This window comes from Lactuca virosa, chromosome 8, assembly GCF_052849685.1.
Source record: "Lactuca virosa cultivar CGN04683 chromosome 8, Lactuca_virosa_CGN04683_v6, whole genome shotgun sequence".
Lineage (NCBI taxonomy): Eukaryota > Viridiplantae > Streptophyta > Magnoliopsida > Asterales > Asteraceae > Lactuca > Lactuca virosa.
Genome location: NC_136433.1, coordinates 308698518 through 308719085, shown reverse-complemented (window position 1 = coordinate 308719085; position 20568 = coordinate 308698518).

Here is a 20568-nt window from a genome sequence, read left to right as displayed (position 1 = left end):
TAAAACTCATGATCCAATCTAATAACTACAACATGCATGATTTTCAACCTTTCTTAGACAACCTTAATGACACTTGTGCTCCCGTCCTTTCAAACTATAACAAGGCCTTAGATGAGAAGAACATAACATCTCGGGAAATGTTTCATGTAAGAGGACGATTAGAAGATAAGAGACTCAAAGTTGCCATGTTGGAAAAGGACTTAGTGTTAGAAAAGGATGCCAAAATGTTGTGTGAAACTCAGTTAGGAATAGCCTTGAATCAAAGGGATCTAGCCCAAAAGGAAACTGTATGGTTAAATCTTTTAATTGAAAATTTGTTTAATGAAAGTGAAGCTATTGAAAATCTTGTGAACAATGGAACCATTGATAATACATATAATTGGTGTTGGTCCAATGGGTATTCCACCACAATGGATTCATCAGCCCGATTTAACAAAGATCGTCCCTATGTCCCTCCGGATCGAGAGTTTCATTTCCCAGTCAATGACAAAACATTCCCCGAGGACATTAGAGCCCACTTCGGTAGACTTCACAATCTGAGCAATAATTGTGTCATCGAGGAAATTCTTCCTCAAACCTCGGATCACTCAGGTGATCAAATACCCATCATTGGCAGAATTTATCCCAACTCCCAGGCTTCTTCAGTTGTTGATGAAGAAATCCTTATGGAAGGACCCGAAGCTCTTGAGAACTGTCCACCTTTATCCTCAGACTGCAGTCCCTCTCACTGCAGTCTCGAACAACAGTATGCTCAACTACCTTCCATAAAGTGTCCCACTAAGGAACCATCGTTGACTTACTCTATGGTAGTCCAGTCTTCTTTACCGCATACCACAGTCAAAAGCACAGTGACTGTTCAGCCAATTCTTCATGAGTTGCCCATAGAAAATTTTGAATACGGTCAATGCTCTATGATTCCTGAGTCTTCTAGTTCAGATGACTCAAGTCCTCGTTTTCAAAAACAGTCAAACGTCTCCAGGAAACCACAGTTGAACATCACTAACTGCGGTTCACCAAAAACCCAAGCAAAACTGGCTTTTAAAGAGGAACTTAAATCTCGTGGTAAAAAGCGAGAAATCTTTTTCAAAAACAAAAAACAAGCCAAAGTTTCAATTCAAAAAAATCCTGAAAAGCCTGTTGTATCAAATCAGTATTCAAAAAACACTACAGTCAAGAAATTAGACAAAGAGGAATGTACAGTTCCAAGGATTTTTTCAAACTCTTCTGACAAATCTCCAATACGGGTCAAGTCTTTTCAAAGGTATCTTTTCAAATCTATTCCTTGGACGACCCTAAATGGAAAGGGGTTTTACCAAATCCTACACCTTTTAAGTCACATCAGTTTGTCAAAAGAACACAAACTAGGAGGAATTCACGTGCTCACACTCTTTCAAATCCCAAGGGCACCGCAGTCAGAACTCACTCTTGGACTGGTCATAAGAATCACACTACACTCTCCGGACCGTTAGCCAAATACAGTGTCTGGATGAATGAGAAAAATCTTACCTTTGGATTTTATCATCAGAAAAGGTTATATCAAGGTCAACCTAGTAATCCCACGAAACCTCGTAATTCTCCAAAACCTCATAACACTCCAAAAGTTCACAAACAACCAGGTCTAGGTCTCAAGATTGACAAGCAACCAGTTCCAACAATCCCTGTTCATGCATCTAGGAAAACGAATTCGCTTGTAACCTTGGGCTCCAAACTTGTTTGGGTGCCCAAACTAAACGTGTAATTTTTCAGGCAATGTGCAAGGAGGATCAAGAAGAGGAATGGTTAATAGACAGTGCCTGCTCCTTGCACATGACCGGAAGGTTAGAATACCTTCAAGATTTCAAGCCTATATGTAACGGTGGAAACGTCACATTCGGCAACAATGCGAATGGAATAATCAGAGGTTACAGTGTGTTAGCAACAGGGAACTTCTCAATACAAAAGGTTGCTTATGTAGAAGGCCTCAAGCATAATCTCATCAGTGTAGGCCAACTATGCAAAGCATGCCATCAGGTTGAGTTTGATAATGAATACTGCTACATTATGACAAGTGATAGAAGCACCTGTTTGATCAAATCTAAGTCCGAAGGAACAATGTATCCTTTAGATGTCTCATTGATCATCGGGAAACCACAGTTATGCTTTCTGTCCAAAGCAGTATCCGAAGTCAGTTGGCTGTGGCATCGCAAGCTAGCCCATCTGAACTTTCGGTATATCAACAACCTTGTCATCGGAGAACTCGTCCGAGGTCTCCCCATTCTAAAGTACAACATTGATACTCTCTGCCCAGCTTGTGAGTGTGGCAAACAATCAAAGGGAAGCCATCCACTAGTGATTGATTCATCAATTTCTGAGCCCTTAGAGCTTCTACACATTGATCTCTACGGCTCATCCACCGTAGCCAGTCTCCATCACAAGAAGTATATACTGGTTATAGTAGATGACTTCACTCGTTTCACTTGGGTCTTCTTCCCGAGGCTCAAATCTGAAACACTGCAGGTTCTGATCAATTTCATCAAAGAGATTGAACTTCAAATCAAGTTGCCAGTATGAAGAATCCAAAGTAACAATGGAACCGAGTTTATAAACATGTTTTGTGATCAACAACAAGGATCGCCTCAACAAATTTGCACCGAATTCAGACGAAGGAATCTTTCTTGGCTACTCAACAAACAAAGTGTCCTACAGGGTTCTCATCAGACGCACAAGGCTGATAGTCGAAAGCTTCGATGTTAAATTTAATGACTATTACGTCCGCAGCTCTGCTCCCTCATCTGAAACAAAGTTCATTATGGAAAGTGATATTCCAGTCTCCTCGGGTTCTCTTAACATAGTTGAGGTTAACTATGATGATCTTTTTGACCCCGCGGAGATTGCTCATCTCTCTAAAATTCTTGTGTCTCCGGTTGCTCAACAGTAACATGTCGAAGTCTCTGGCCCAACTCTATCCGAAGATTTGTCATTCAACACTTCCACCTTGCCGGTTGAGGGGGAAAGTTCAACTCCGGTTCAAGCAACAACCATCGAGGTTCCAGTGTTTGAAGAAGCAGCTCCGGAATCTACTCGCAAAGTCGCAATCCCATCAAATGTCTCCTCAGACTCTGACGATGAGGAAATAGAGAACATTGACACAAGAACTGATTCACGGATTATCACTCACTCACCAATCCAGGGGGAACTATCTTAGGTTCAGAGGGAACTCTCGTCCGCAATCCAGGGGGAACCTCAATCAAATGTTGATCAAGCTCCTTCAGTCCAAGACACTTCTGCGGACTGTTCACAAGTCGAGGGGGAATTGCCTTCCCCTACTGCAGAGTCTCCTGATATCGAAGACATTCCCTCCACCGCAGCCGCTGATCACCTTCAACCTCGTCTACACGTCTGGACAAAGGACCACCCACCTGGTCAAATCATTGGTAATCCATCAGCAGGCGTACAAACTCAATCTTCTAATGACCTAACGGACCACTGCCACTACGCAGCCTTCATGTCCGAGTAGAGCCTCGATCCATCAAGGAAGCTCTTCTAGAGCCCGACTGGATTACCACCATGCAATATGAACTAGCCGAATTTGAAAGAAACAAAGTTTGGAAGCTGGTTCCGAAGCCAAAAGGTCACACTATTGTTGGAACAAGATGGGTGTTGAAAAACAAACTTGATGAATCCGGTGCGGTCGTGCGAAATAAAGCAAGATTAGTTGCCAAGGGGTACAGTCAACTAGAAGGTGTTGACTATGATGAAACTTATGCCCCTGTAGCCAGGATGGAAGCCATACGCATCTTCTTAGCGTATGCGGAACACAAAAATATCATAGTACATAAAATGGATGTAAAAAGTGCTTTCCTGAATGGTGAACTGAAAGAAGAGGTTTACGTGCAACAACCTCCAGGCTTCGAAAATCAAGATTTCCTGGATTATTGTTTCAAGCTTGAGAAAGCAGTCTATGGTCTTAAGCAAGCACCAAGGGCATGGTATGAGACTCTCTCTGAGTTTCTTGTCACGTCCAGATACAAAAGAGGTGTGATTGACCCCACATTATTTAGAAAGACAAACAATAATCACCTTATTCTTGTCCAAATCTATGTGGATGATATTATATTTGGTTCAATAGATCAAGGTATGGTGGATGAATTTACAAAGCTCATGACTAACAAATTGCAAATGAGCATGAATAGAGAGATCAATTTCTTTGTAGGACTCCAAGTGAAACAAGTCCCTCAAGGGATATTCATTCATCAGGAAAAGTATACCTCTGAACTGCTGAAGAAATACGCAATGGACAATTGTTCCTCATCCAAGGTTCCTATGGCCTTCGGATATAAGATATATGCTGATCCTTCCGGAGAATCAATGGATCACAAAACTTATAGAGGAATGATTGGTTCCTTGATGTACCTCACCGCAAGCAGACCAGGCATTGTCTTCGCAACAGGATTATGTGCCAGGTACCAAGCCGGTTCCAAAGCATCGCAGTTGACCGCAATCAAGCAAATCTTCAGATATCTCAAGGGAAGCAAAGCCCTAGGCCTCTGGTACCCCGCAGGAAATGATTTCAGCCTTCAAGCCTTCACCGATGCGGATCATGCCGGATGCAGATTGGATAGAAAGAGTACTTCCGGTGGTTGTCAATTTCTTGGAGGAAGATTGGTCAGCTGGTCCTCAAGAAAACAAAATTGTGTTTCTTTTTCTACCGCTGAAGCTGAGTATGTGGCCGCAGCCAGCTGTTTTTCTCAAGTCTTATGGATGAAAACCCAACTGATGGACTACGGATACAAAATGCTACGGATACCGATTTACTGTGACTCAGAGAGTGCCATTGCGATTTCTCACAATCCCATTCATCACTCAAAGAAAAAGCACATTGAACTTCGGTATCACTTCATCAAAGACCATATTCTCAAAGGTAACATCGAACTAATTTTTGTCAATACTCACGAAGAGATTGCTGATGTATTTACAAAGGCACTTGATTCAACAAAACTCAACAGTTTTCTGAAAATCTTAGGGATGATGAATCCAGACCCGCAATTCTTCTTGAATTAATAGGTACCACTGACCACCTCTGGTCTCCGTTGCGGTCCTAGAGTAATATATCTATCATACATGGTTTCAATATACTCTGTATACCGCAACCATATATCATACTTATATTCATTGGGTCTTTAGTGTTTGCTGTTCCTGATCTTTTATCAAGTGTTCCTTTCAGATCTTGCTACCGCAGTAACGCTGTCTCCCACCGCAGTCATTAAACCATCCGTTATCACATTGAATGAATCCTCTAACCACTTCATAAATTCACTGATAATATTGTGCGCTATTTAATGATCTTCATTAAATTAAGAAAAACATTCTCAAAAAAACATTCGTTTTGTAGCATACAACGTTTCAGTTTCTTTCAAAATCACCTTTATCATGTCAGACCCATTTTAAGCAAAGTGACAAATAAATTGTTTTTCCAATAAAGGAAATCTTTTAATAAATCTTTTTCATTAAACTGTCAAATCTCTTTGCCCCCAAAACGTCTAATCCGTTCCATATTCCCTTTTACTCAACGGATAAACGCCCCTCACCACACGTTCTCCAAAAGTGTGATAATGGGCCTTACATTTCATTAAATACCCTTCTTATTTTTCGAAAAAAAAAACAAAAAATAATATTTCTTTTAATTTTATTTGTGGCTGATAAAGATTAAAACCCAAGGGTTTTTACCATTAACAGCTGTAGATAGGGTAAATTCAATAATCGTTTGACATCCGGAACTATCTAAACTCTTTTTCCCTCCCAAGAAAGTTTTATGCTTTCTGAACTCGCTTCGACGATCTTCATCTTCTTGCACTCAAGTTTTTCTGCAAGTTCTTCAAAATCTTTTCAAAATGGTGAAATCCGGTATCTCAAAAAAACAATCCAAAGTATCTGGGTCAGTGCAGCCAACCGGTTCTGAATCAACCACAAGAAATCAATCACCAATGATAGCCTCAAGCAATTTTAGGGCTATTTTTGAAGATCACCTTTCATACAATGAATCGATTCGACTGATGATGAAGTTTCTGTCATCCCATCCATTATATGGCGCATTTAACTCCTTCACAGACGTGGTTTCTCCTTCTACTTTTTTCAAATGTGGATTCTCTGCATTTTGCCCAAACTCAAACCCTCAAGAAGTTCATCTGAATTTGATCGATGATTCTTTAGTCATTCTGACTAAAGCCAAGTTCTTAGAAGCAATCAATCTTCGTGTTCTTCCTTCAACAAGATTCTACTCTCCAAGTGCAAGCGACATCACCTCAACCCTGTACCAGATGGGTTATCATAAGAAGCTTAAACGGATTAGCGAATTCAAGAAGAATCAACTGCCTACTATTTGGCAATTCGTTTGCCACTTTGTCATCCGCAGTCTCTCTGGTCGAACTGGAGGCACGGATAACATGGGACTGAAACTGCTGGAAATAGTGTGGAGCATCTTCACAGGCAATGCTGTTAACTACGGTTAGATACTATGGGATGATTTTCTTCAATACGTTCCCAAGGAGAATCTGAAAGAAGACCCCACTGAACTCACCTTCGCACGCTTCTGGTCTCTCTGCATCTCGGACCTCCACAAGGATGCCAAACTCAACGTGGGTGATGACATCAACTTCTTTGTCACCCGAGACTTGAAAAGGTACACTCTTTCAAAAGACCAATCAATTTTTGGACGTCTTAGACGTCTTCCTGAACATATTCTCAAGTCTATTGGACTTGAAACCCGAGAAGTCACTGATCACCTCGAGGCTACAGATGGTATTGACCCATAGCATTGTTCCCCGCATCATCCCAGTCAGCCAATTATAGCCACTACCGCAACCCAAGGACCTTCAAGATCAGCACCTGCCTCAGTCCCTCCTACCACATAACAATCTAACCCTCCCACAACTACAAGTCGTAAGAAGATTGTTCATTCCAAGAAAGCTCCCCGCAGCAGAATCTGAAAAGGTGAATCCTCAAAGAAAAGCAAGACCAAGGCCATCGAATCTTCGGATGACGCTCCTGTTTCCCTTACCAACTCTCAAGGTGATATTGTTGTCAATGTTGATGAAGAATCTGGTGATGACTCCGGTCCAATCCTCAGACACAAAAGGCAGAAGACCATCCCTAGCCCGAGCCAAATACGTAACCCGACAAATACCACAGTCTCTCAAAAGACTCTGGTAGTCCTTGGATCTCTCGCAGGCTTATTTGTTTCAACCCTCTCTAGCTACTCAGACGGAGCAAGTGCCTCTGTTTCACTTGACCATGGAGACACAACCCCATCGGGATCCCAAGAGGATCTTAGTGGTACGACACGCCCTAAGGTCTCCAGGGCATCCAACCTTCATTTCTTTGATCCAGAGGAGTTGTGCTCCATTCTTCTTTCTGTCACCCAAACACTTCAAACAGATAACCAATTGCAGGGCAATTCTTTAGCCTCTGCCAGAACCGAACCGAGGCCACACTTGACTACGGGTCAAGGAGACCAAGGAAGTTCGGGAAATCCTACTCCACCACCATTACATTCAAGTGGCTTAGGTGTGGTGAGAACAAACTTGCAAGGATCCACGAACCCGGGGGACACTCCGGTGTGAACTCATGGTTTTGACGGTTCTTTTTCATATGACTCATGGACTCTCTTTCAACCAACCACTGAGTCCGAAGTCAAGAATTATGAAGCTTTCAGGAGAGCATTCCAAGCCCGTAAAGCTCAATAAACGAAGCTGATGAGTTGAAAAACTCTTAGATAGATTAGATCTTCAACAGGCTAAACAATAAAAGCAAACAAACACAATAAACACGATATAGAATCAAGTAATTCTTAATGATTCAAATGTAGTCACGCCTCAGCAGAGCTCGATGAAGAACTTCCACTGTAGAGGCGAGCTAGGGTTTGTAGTACAATGATAAGAATAATAATTAAAGCGCTACTAACAAAGGATGCATGCATGCACCTTAAATACTAAACCCTAATAAAATAAACATGGTTGGACAGGCCTAAACCGGATAACAAAACTGGGCTAAGGACTGAGTCCAAGGACGCAACACTACTAGACCCAACAATCTCCCCCTTTGCGTCAAATGGGGCGAGACTTCACTTCGGTGGAGGTTGAGGAGTTCGCTTCACAACCTTGAACAATTTTGGAATGAGGGCAAGAAGAGTTGTTCTGAAAGCCATATACCACCGAAGCATATCTGAGAACAACTTCTTGTTTGCTTCACTATTTTGATCACACCCATGGATAAGCTCAAGAATGTGCTCCAAACAGGAATTGGAGAATAGATGTTTGTCAGCCAGAGCAAATAAGCATCTTTGACCTTCGCCTCTAAGAAACATGACGGTGTAAGACTGTGGAGCAATTTTTCCCTTCACCATCAGCTTAGTGTCACCAGCCTTCCCAACAGGATTGATTGCAAGAAGAGTGGAGCGTGCAGTGGTTTCTTCAACGGAGGAAGATTCTGCCATTGTTGAAGCTTGAAGAAGAAGAAGATGAATAGTGAAAACCAAATGGCCTTCTTTTGTTTGAGAGAGTTGAAGTGTGGTGGAGAAGAATCCCACAGAAATCAATCCCTTATATACGATTTTGAAGAGAGAGAAAAATCGCGAGCAATGATTCCATTAATTTGGGAAACGACGCCTAAAAAGGCGTGATTGGACAACTAGCAACTCCGATAAAACAGTTGATGACGCATGATTAGGTAACGATTCAAATTCACGCGCCTTCCATACTTATCCTCTTTCCAAATCACCAATCGATTAGACTTCCTGCTGAGTCACCGCTTGAACCTTCAATCGAATCTTTATTACCATAAGTACCAAAGGCTTTATACCGACGCATCCCTTCGTTTGGAAATAACTGCATTACATCGTTAGGAACCGAAGCTATATATATTTATGAATAGCTTACGAATAACCAAACAAGACTTTTGGAAAATTCAAGATTTTCGTGCAAGATAGTGTCAAAGATAGAGAAATAAATCAAACTATTTGTGGGAGTTTGTGATGTCATTTAAAACATAAAACGGTGGATCCCGTGCACGAATCTCTTCCTTCAAAGTCAAGAGAGACTTCAAAGTGCTTGTTTGGATTCCCGTTGAATTACAATCAATTACTTGTTGAGAAGCATTGAAAGGCATCTTTTATATATAAGGCTATTAAGGGTGGCTTTCGCTTCAATTCTGGTTTCCGATACTTGACATAAGACCGAAATAGAACGAAGTACTTGTGAGACCGATGTGGCCTGTTAAACAAGTAGGTTTGGAACATATTCAGTGACTTGTTGATAACTGATAATTAGAAATCTCAAAAAAAAACCTGGATCCTTTGGGAAGAAAAGTCTTGGTGAAAAACATTTTCATAAGGATCTCTCAAAAATAAAAGGAGATTTCAGGGTACTTTCATAAAAGTGGTTTCGTTAATTCAAAGGGTGAAATCTAGAACATTTAATTGTTCACCGTCAATGCTTTAAAGGTTTTGAATTTTGGGTTTCACTTAGCACGTAGTGGCACGAAACTAAGATCATTAACACAGAAGTTGTGTAACCGTAAACCTGAGTGGTAATGCTAAGAGTCTCAAGGGTTACATTTATGAGATGAAGTATGATGGAGAACAAATAGGAGGTGGTTAAAGAACCGAATGTACCTCTGCTATAAAAGATAGACTAAGCAGAAAAACTCTTAACTTAATTTGAGAAGAGTAAGGTAGCTCATGATTAGAGTGAATTTGACAGCCTGATTGGGAAGACATGATTTGTATATATCAAGTCATTAAGGCTTCACTCAAAATCTTTTGAGGCTTGGGTCAACATGCAGCAACATGCTTCTAGGGACACTTAGCTAATACATAGATAAAGAATTATACCTGCCCCAGCTCCATCATTGAGAATAGTTCTTATACACAAATTATATTAAGAATGAAGCAAATTGCAATAAAATAAAAGAAAATATTTTTGAGTTTTGAATTTTCTGAAAAGAAATAAAACAGAAAAGAAAAATGTTTTTGGATTTTATAAGATTTTCTGAAAAAGAATTAAAACAGAAAGAAAAATATTTTTGGATTTTATAAAATTTTCTGAAAAAGAATTAAAACAGAAAGCAAAATATTTTGGATTTTATAAAAATAAAAGGAAAAACATAAAATAAATTGCGAGAAAAGAGTATACATACTATACAACCGAAATCATCAATTGGAGATGAGAGGCGAACCGAGCCCGGTGAGACCGAACCCGAAATAGGCCGAGCGTTCGGTTCATTTCGGTTCCCGGAAGAACCGAACCCGAAATGGACCGAGCGTTCGCTCTATTTCGCTTCCAACTTTTATTGAGACAAAAGAGATTTCAGTACAGATTCAGCTTCCATCATTCCTAAGCCTTGTAGGATTTTATTAAAACTTGCTTCAGGCAAGGCCTTAGTGAAGATGTCAGCCAATTGATCAGTGGTTCTTACGAAATGAATTTCAACGTTACCATCTTCCACATGATCTTTGATAAAGTGATACCTCAGTGCTATGTGTTTCGTCTTTGAGTGTTGCACTGGGTTATGACAAATCATAATTGCACTCTCTGAATCACAATATAGTGGGATTTTCTTCATGTTCAGGCCGTAGTCTCGAAGTTGACTTTGTATCCAAATGACCTGAGATGTGCATGATGCTGCTGTTGGATTAATGTCTAAGTCCATAACTATATTTGGTATGTACTTGACCCGACCCGGCATGGTCCATTTGGGTTGCACTTCACCGGCACAATTTATATGGATAGTCTTTTGAGAATAGTATATTTATGATTTATATTAATATATTATAAGTTCTAATATATTAATATGGAATCATATTATTTAATTAGTATTGATCAAGAATTAATTTAGAATTAATTAAGTGATAAAAAAGAACTAATTAAATATGGACTCTTATATATATGGAATGGGCCAAGTTCATTTAGGTTGGGCTAAGCTTTCATGGATGGTCCATGGAGCTTTTAACCCATGGATCCTATGTAAATGAAAGGTCATGGGTATTAGGGTTTACATGGATGTAACCCTAATCCTCCATAATATATAAAGGGGTCCTTGGCTCACAAAATTGGCACAAGTATGTGAAAATAAGAGTGGGCCGATTTTAGTGTGCATACATATTCTCTCAAGTTCTTCCAAGGTGTTTTGGTGATTTGTGATTCCATTTGAGGCTTCCACACTATTGGGGCTAAGCTCTTAAAGCTTGAATACATCAAGCTACATCAAAAGGTATGTCATCTAACCAGAACTTTGTATAGGTGCTTCATAATATGCTAGTTATGATGAAACCTTGGAATAGTTAATATTTGCATGTATAATAGAGAAAACATAGATCCAAGGTTTATAGGGTTGCATGTACACCATAGGATGTTGTATTATACCAAAATCCAACAGTGGTATCAGAGCCAGGTTGTTTATTATATTTGATGCAAATGTATTTTTTTTTTCAAGTTGAAGGAAAAAAAAAAGAAAAAAAAACATGAAGTTTGTCAAATTTTATGATAATTACTTGATGTTATGAAAAACTAATTATTTATAAAATTTGAGCCACTTTACTACAAGAGTTGAATTAGGTCAATTTATTAAAAGATAGAATGATATGATTATTTTATTTGTTTTAAAAGTTTGATCTAAATGGTTTTAAGGAGTTACAAATTTTGTCATAAAATTTTGGAACTCAAAAGTTTTTTTTAAAGTTATGATCTTAAGAGTTTTGAAACTTCCATAAGTTATGGATGTGAAATGTCTCATTTATTAACTCTTTAGGTTATGAATTCCAAGAATCTTCAAAGGATAATTGTCAAAGTTTCAAGATTTGTATTAGTTTATATGATTATCTAATTTCTTGAAAATTGTTGATGTGAATTATCTTTACTTATGAGTTTAATCTATATCATAGAAAAATTATTTGATTATTGTGTTAATTGGAATATTTGATCTTAAATGTTTTTATGAACTCCATAACTTGTCCTCAAGTTATGGAAAGTGAAGAGTTTTTCTTTTTAAAGTGTCATTAAGTCTCATAGGTTATGAAAATAGAAGAGTCACTATTTTTAATGTCATCATTAAATGATTTAATGTCTTCCATAACTTGTCCTCAAGTTATGGAACTTGAATTTTTTTTCATTAAACCTTAATTAAACTCATAAGTTATGAAAAATCCAAGAGTTTTGAAAGGTTTCAAAACTTGTCCTCAAGTTTTGGAATTTGTAAAGTTACCCCCCATGTATACTTTAATTCCAAACTAGACCTTAGAATTTTAAAAGTTTAAAATTCAACCCTTATACTATTATTATAATTTTAATTATATAGATATGTATAAGATAAAGTCAATCTTACCATTAGTAGGCCTCATTCACAAAGCCGGTCTATAAGGGGGGTATAAGGTTACTGCCTATAAAATGGCAGTTTAATGGGTGTCCACTCTCACCCACCGCTTCCTTGACTGGTGGAGGGTCGTTAGCCGAACGGGTAGGATAAAGACTATAATTCTCCCTTCATTATAAGTATAATGATAAATACTAAGTAACTAAACACTTATAAATTCCCAATCTTAGTTACTTAGGAAAATGTGAATAAGGTGCTAATCCATGAAATTAGACTTTGCACTTTGTTTAAGCTGTTAGTGGAGCGTGTGTGGTTAACCGGCACACTAAACTGGACTTAACAAGGTAGGCAAAGGGTAACTTAATGTTTATCATAGTAGCGTTGGAGCGTGTGTGGTTAACCGGCACATCGATTGAGGGGTAAATATTAAGGGTACCAAGTATATTTGCATGGTTACTTCACACCTTGTTTTGTGATCCTCGGCATCCTAGTCACAAAACCTGAAGGGCACACTCGAGATTGAAACATGCCATTGAAAAGTTCAGTGAATCTCAAAAGAATCTAGGAGTTTCAAAACCAATTAAAACCTAATAATACATTTCGTTTATCTTGGTGGAAATTGGTGAATCGTCATTCACCTACCTTCAAATATTTTATAGCTTGGATTACGGCATCCCTCTTCCAAGTTATAAAATAGTTTGTTGGGTCCTAGCCTTAATATATCATATTGGGTGTTATATTAAGGACTTAAATCAACTTTACGTGAATTTCTCCCATTGTTGATGTCTGGTTTAGACAACAATGATCTTCCCAAACCAAGCTTTCCTAATGAATATGACTTCCCGAGTTTGGCTCATGGAAGTCATACTTCTCTTCCTCCACCTCCTCCAATTATTCTCCCTAACCCACAAGTTCAAGGTCACTCAAGCCCTAATGGCAAGCAAGGTCTATGTGTGATCACATCTTAGAGATGAAGTCACATATTGACAAGCCGGGAGAGTTGGGTGTCAAAGTCTTGAGAAAGTTGGATGTTCAATCACTTTCTAAGTCACATAGTGAGTTCCTTTGGGACTACTATGAAACAGACTATGACATGAACCTTAATGATCATATCTATTTGCTTGGTGCTGCTGAATCAGCAATGATTTGGAACGATAGTAAAGCAAATTTGATTAGAATATCAACTTCCCAAAAACTTTATGGACAGTGACAATGGTGACACTGGAAATCCAGAAAAAGCATTCTCTTCCCAATGGAAAGGGATTGGCCATAGTCAACCCGGTTGACCAAATGGTAAAGAGAAAGGCTAAGTCTGAGATAGTCCCATTACCAAAGGGTCCATATGTTTATTTTGCCAAAGGAAGGGGTGTTGATTGCAAAGCTGCCAAATTTACCTAAGGATGTTAAAGTCAATAAGTTTGACTCTACATCAGGTAGAGCCCATTATCTAACTCTGTTAAGTTCTATTCTGAGATCCTCATTACATGATGTGACTGGGTCACATGTTGATGTTTTAAGAATCAAAGAATAGAGAAAAATCTTAAAGGAAGTATATGCTGATTCTGATCGTGAAGGTGGATTTCGATCGCATCAGAATTTTGAGCAGTTGCTTAAGAAGTTATGATATATTGCTAAGGAATAGATAACAACAATTTTCCATGTGGATTGTAAGGATAAGTTTTTCCGCAAAGTTTTAAAATAAAAGAAAATTGTTTAATTTTATTTATTTGAAGTATCCTTACAATGGCATTTGTCGAAAATTGTTGCTTATATGATTCCACTGACAGCAATATTGGAAAATGGATTTGATTCTTTCATTTGTGGTAGTGTCTAAATTTACCAAATCAGGAAAGTTACTCATCGCCCAAGTTTCAATTGGACCGAAACTTGGAATCATGCAAGTTGAATAGTATGATGAATGAGAACTTTCAAGCATTGGAAAATCAAGACTAATTACTTGTTCACATGGATGTGTGAGTCAAGTGAAGGACTAAAGGGATCGAGTACACATTCTTGTGCACTGGTCATGTCCACCACAAAGCTCGTTAAGACTATTTGATTTACTAAAGTTTAGTAAATATGGTTATACTTACAAGTTTAAGTATAATTCTGAAACATTGGAAAAGTCTCAATGTATGGCAGAACGAATGGGAAGAATCAAATTAGGCAGAAAGATAAAAGTTTCTCAAATCTGAAAAGATGGGAGAGTACTGTAGTATCATGTTTGTGATCATCTTAATGATTTAGAAATCATATCACAATTAGTCCTCTAAAGGTCATCTTAGTGCATTCTTATGACTAAGAAGAGGAGTCATGAATTGTTGAAATGGTTAGATCAGGAAGATGAGTCATACTTCGTTCCAAAACAATTCTTAGAGTCATACTCCAAGATTGTAACTTAAGTGACATATCTTAAAGAAAGGTTTAAAACACTTGTCAAATGTAAGAGTAAAAGTGTCCTACTCTTGTACATTTGAAATTGGTAAGTTGTGATGTTTTGGATAAATCAAAGACCAACTAAGGCCAATTGTGTGAAGTGTTTGTCTTGATAAAGAATCCGCACTATCTCTTGAATATTTGGCAAGATAGTCTTATATGTCAAGAGGACAGTGGGAGTCTTAAAGATCCTAAAAAGAATTTCAAGAACTAATCAAGAATAAAACCTGAGGTTCTTCACTAGCACACGACTTGAGGTTTATAACCTATCGTGTTGACATATTCTGTGCCCATTCCAGTTACAGTTGGCTTTGCATAGGAGTTCTGAAAGTTCTCAATTGGTTGCATAACAACTTGGAAGCAATGGCAGGCCCTGTACTGCCAGGTGGCAAGAAGTTAAGATTGCATAAGTTCAGTCCATATGAGTTTGGATTTGTCATTATCCTTGTCTTGTGACTATGGTTTTGACGATTCACATGGATAAGAACACATACACCATAAAATCTAAGGGTCATAAGGTTTCTCTCCGATTCATGAAAATGATGGTGAGGAAACACTTCCACCAAGTAGATTTGAAGCAGATGGCAAAAGGTCTAAACAATTGAGACTATGATTACGGCATCCCTTTTCATAGTTCTAAAATTGTTTAGACACGCATGCATGCTATCTAAGGAAAGGTGTATGATTTTGATAAATTTTTATCAAAGCATCTCGTATCAGAAATCTGAACTTTGGTAAGAAAGTCAATAAAGTATTGATTTCTAGAAGTCCAGCTGATTTCTGAGTACATGTCAAAGCTAGTGGGAGCATAAGTGTTATGCTAATAATCATCATGTTAGTGGGAGCATGATAATTATTGTTAGTGTTGCAAGTTAGCAATGTTAATTATAGAAAACAAAAGTTTCAATTCGTGAGGCTGCAGGGATTGAAAAAGTTGTTTTGCTATAATTAAGGGAGAGGATATACTTCATTTCAGTTCTAAAGGCTTAGATTGAGACCTTAATCATCTTTAGTCAAGAATATATATATGAATTTCATGTTGGATTGGTTCAACTTAAGGAAATTCTATATATTGCGTTCTCAAAATTAGATTATGATTACGGCATCCCTCTTCATAGTCAAATTTTGAAAACATGGCAAATAAAAATATTGTAGCAAAAGACTGGTCTAGAATCATGTCTTTATGTGAGACATCATGAATCGTGTACCATTTGCTTTGGGTACAGGATCGATTGCATGTGCTATAATATTTGTCATTTCTAAATTTTTCCAAATGCCCAGAGGCATTAAGAAGGGAAAAGGTCTAGAATTGGATATGACTAAAATGATTAAGCAATTGTCGACGACAATCTAAGGTTTACCAAAGATTGGTTGCTCAGGGACAGTTGGATATTAGTGCTAATTTTGGAAGGACCATATTGACATATTCTGAAAAGAGGCATCTCTTATTCATAAGTGATAGTCAAAATGAGAATATGGAGTTGTCTCCATAGGTGGAAGTTATCTGTGTAAGATTAGAAAACTTAATGCAAGAAGCATGTCCAAAGCAATGTACTTTGAATATGAGACTTAGTTTCCATGGAGTTGATCTCCATTGGAATACCTTATAATGACTGTTGACAAGTCTTTGTGACTTTGTATATATTCATTACAAGAGGGTCAGTGCATATAAGTTTAAAATCTAAACAGATTTCGATAAATGATAGGAATTTGAAATTCTCACATTTTTCGATAAGGATTTGGGAGTGTGAAATTAGAATCATTGAAATTATGTTCAATTGCTTTATTTCACAAAGTAAGGATCATAGACAAACATAGAGTGCATACTTGGTGTATGGCAAAGCTATTGTTTAAGAAAAACATAGTGTACATGCTTGGAGCATGGGACAACTAGTGTTTTTAATTCAAGTATAAAGTTGATAAAACCGAAACAATGAATAATGAGTAATCAGTTTGGTGATAAATAAAAGTGTTTATTTATATTCATAGGGTTTGATACCATATTTGATTAATTTATTCTTGTGTTTCACTTTGCATGTTTTGACTTCCAGAATAACTAAGTCGTTCTTCCTGAATGATTAAGTTATTCAAACCATCCACAGTCGGTCATATGTTGGAAGTAGATATGAATCAAGACTGTCATGGGTTGGTTTGTAGAGGTCCAAGTTGGTGGACAAAGTGGTGCTACAACACTCATGAGTTCTCATAAGTTCTGAGTATTGGATTCAACCCGCGCTCATTTGAATCACTTCATGGATTTTATCACGAGTGATCATGAGACGATAATATCTTATATTCTTCAAACCTAGAGATATGAGTTGTTACTATGAGTTGGTTATACATTGATTGTACGAAAACACATTTGGTAACTCGATGTTATAAAACGTGCCTTTGTGTATGATTCAACAAGTAGTAGAACAAGCCATATGAGTCGAAGTTTATCCATTCCTTTTACCTTCGGGATAAAAGCGATATTTGTGGGCCCCTCGATGATTTAGCGATGACACATGTGAGTGCTTGGCCAAGCCAGGACTGATTTGATTTGTTCAATCAGTCAGTCATCATAAATCGAAAATCAGGAAACAACAAATGGACAGAGAGAATGATTATAATCCATGTCTCAGTCCATATGATATCTGGAATGGAGGAATATATGATCCCTTATCTAATGGACAAGGTCATTGACAAGGTCAGAGTTCGACAGCGGCTTTAAGAGCTACGATTGCCAGTTAGGTTTTGAAGTCATACTCAATAATAGTTTTAGACTTATCCAAGTGGGAGACTGTTGGATTAATGTCTAAGTCCATAACTATATTTGGTATGTACTTGACCCGACCCGACATGGTCCATTTGGGTTGCACTTCACCGACACAATTTATATGGATAGTCTTTTGAGAATAGTATATTTATGATTTATATTAATATATTATAAGTTCTAATATATTAATATGGAATCATATTATTTAATTAGTATTGATCAACAATTAATTTAGAATTAATTAAGTGATAAAAAAAAACTAACTAAATATGGACTCTTATATATATGGAATGGGTTAAGTTCATTTAGGTTGGGCTAAGCTTTCATGGATGGTCCATGGAGCTTTTAACCCATGGATCCTATGTAAATGAAAGGTCATGGGTATTAGGGTTTATATGGATGTAACCCTAATCCTCCATAATATATAAATGGGTCCTTGGCTCACAAAATTGGCACAAGTATGTGAAAATAAGAGTGGGCCGATTTTAGTGTGCATACATATTCTCTCAAGTTCTTCCAAGGTGTTTTGGTGATTTGTGATTCCATTTGAGGCTTCCACACTATTAGGGCTAAGCTCTTAAAGCTTGAATACATCAAGCTACATCAAAAGGTATGTCATCTAACCAGAACTTTGTATAGGTGCTTCATAATATGCTACTTAGGATGAAACCTTGGAATAGTTAATATTTGCATGTATAATAGAGAAAACATAGATCCAAGGTTTATAGGGTTGCATGTACACCATAGGATGTTGTATTATACCAAAATCCAACAGCTGCGACTATATATTCTGCTTCGCCAGTGGAGAGAGACACACAAGTTTGTTTCTTGGATTTCCAGCAAACAAGTTTGCCGTCCAGAAATTGGCATCCTCCAGTGGTACTTTTTCGGTCCAGTCCACATCCCCCAAGATCAACATCTGAGAATTCTTGGACAAAGAATCCTTATTTGGTTGGGTACCACAAACCGAGAGAAGAGGTTCGCTTCAGGTACCGAAAGATGTTCTTCACAGCTAGCAGGTGAGGTTCACGTGGATTAGCTTGAAACCTGGCACAATAACAAACAGAGAACATTATGTCTGGTCGACTTGCTGTTTGATACATTAGAGACCCTATCATCTGACGATAAAGGGTCATGTCAGCAGCCGGTTTGTCCAGAGAAGGTGTTAGCTTTGTGCCAAACGCCATAGGAACTTTTACTTTCGAATCTCCCATCATTCCAAACTTGGCAAGCAAGGTCTTCGTGTAAGCCTCTTGATTAATGAAAATGCCTTCGGGTCCCTGTCTTATATTCAAGCCAAGGAAAAAGTTAATTGGACCCATTGAGCTCATTTCAAATTTAGTCTCCATCAATTTCCTAAATTCAGCTGTTAAGCTAGGATTTGTGGAACCGAAGATGATATCATCAACGTAAATCTGAACGATCATAAAGTGGTCACCCTCTTTCTTACGAAAGAAGGTTGGGTCAACCGAACCTTGTTTAAACTTAGACATTTTGAGAAATCTAGTTAGAGTTTCATACCATGCCCTTGGTGCTTGCTTGAGACCATAGACTGCCTTGTCCAGAATGTAGCAGTGATCTGGATACTTCTTGTTCACGAAACCCGGTGGTTGCTCAACATACACCGTCTCTTCCAGTTCTCCATTTAGGAAGGCACACTTCACATCCATTTGGAGTACTTCAAAGTTCTTGTGTGCAGCATAGATGAGAAAAATACGAACCGATTCTAGCCTTGCTACTGGAGCGAAGGTCTCTTCGTAATCTATGCCTTCTTCCTGACAGTAACCTTTCACAACCAATCTTGCCTTGTTGCGTATCACATTTCCTTCCTTATCCATCTTGTTCCTGAAAACCCACTTTAATCCAACCACGAAAGCATCCTTTGGTGTTGGAATCAGTCTCCACACTTTATTTCGCTCGAACTCATTGAGTTCGTCCTGCATCGCCTGTACCCAATCAGAATGATCGAGTGCAGTCTTGATCGTCTTTGGTTCGACTTTGGAGACGAACAAATTAAACATGCAGAATTCTACTTTACAGAAAAGTGCAGTTTGTTTCGCTTTCAGTTGAGATCGTGTGAGAACCTTTTCTGTCGAATCACCAATAATTTGTGTTTCTGGATGATCTTTGGTCCATTTGGTGAGAGGAGGGTAATTAGGATCATATGAGGGATCCAGTTCAGCATTCACTTCTTCAAATTCTGACTGAATATCATCATCGTTTGTATTCACATTCTCCCCCTCGAATGATGATACTTCCTCAGCTTCGGGCTCAGAATTCTCCCCCTGGACTTGACTTTCTGTTGGAATGAATGATGATGAGATCTCCCCCTGGAATGGGGAATCTTGGTAATGTGGAAAGGAAGAACCCTCCCCCTGAATATAAGAACTATCTTTTGGAGGTTCGCTTGAGTCTAACTGTTCGGTTGTTACCGGTTGTTCTTCTGCCATTTTCTTCGCAGCATCATCGATTATCTTCTTCAAGTTATCTACCTTGTTGTATGCAGCTTCAGATTCAGAGAGAATAGCCTTTTCTGGTTCATTAAACAGCAGCATGTACTGCTCAAAGAGGTTTGAAATGGGTACCGTAACTTGACTAGAGATTGGAAATATTTCCTCCACAGAGCCTTCGGTTGTCTTCAGTTTCTTGACGTAGTTATCATCGAAGGTAACATAATAGGTCTCCTCTATTTTCTTTGAACGCTTGTTGAGAACCCTATATGCTTTGGTGGTTAAGGAATAACCCAGAAAGATTCCTTCGTCTGCTTTGACATCAAACTTGTTTCGGTGCTCCTTTGAATTGAAGATGAAGCATCTTGAACCGAACACGTGGAAAAGCTTTACATTAGGCTTTCGGTTGTTCAAGATCTCATAGGGAGTGATGGAGAAACGTTTGTTAAGATAAGATCTGTTCTGTGTAAAACACGCAGCAGCAATGGCATCAGCCCAGAAATATAGAGGTAGAGAAGCGAAGCTCAGCATGGTTCGGGCTGCTTCACATAAAGATCGGTTTCGCCTTTCGACAATTCCATT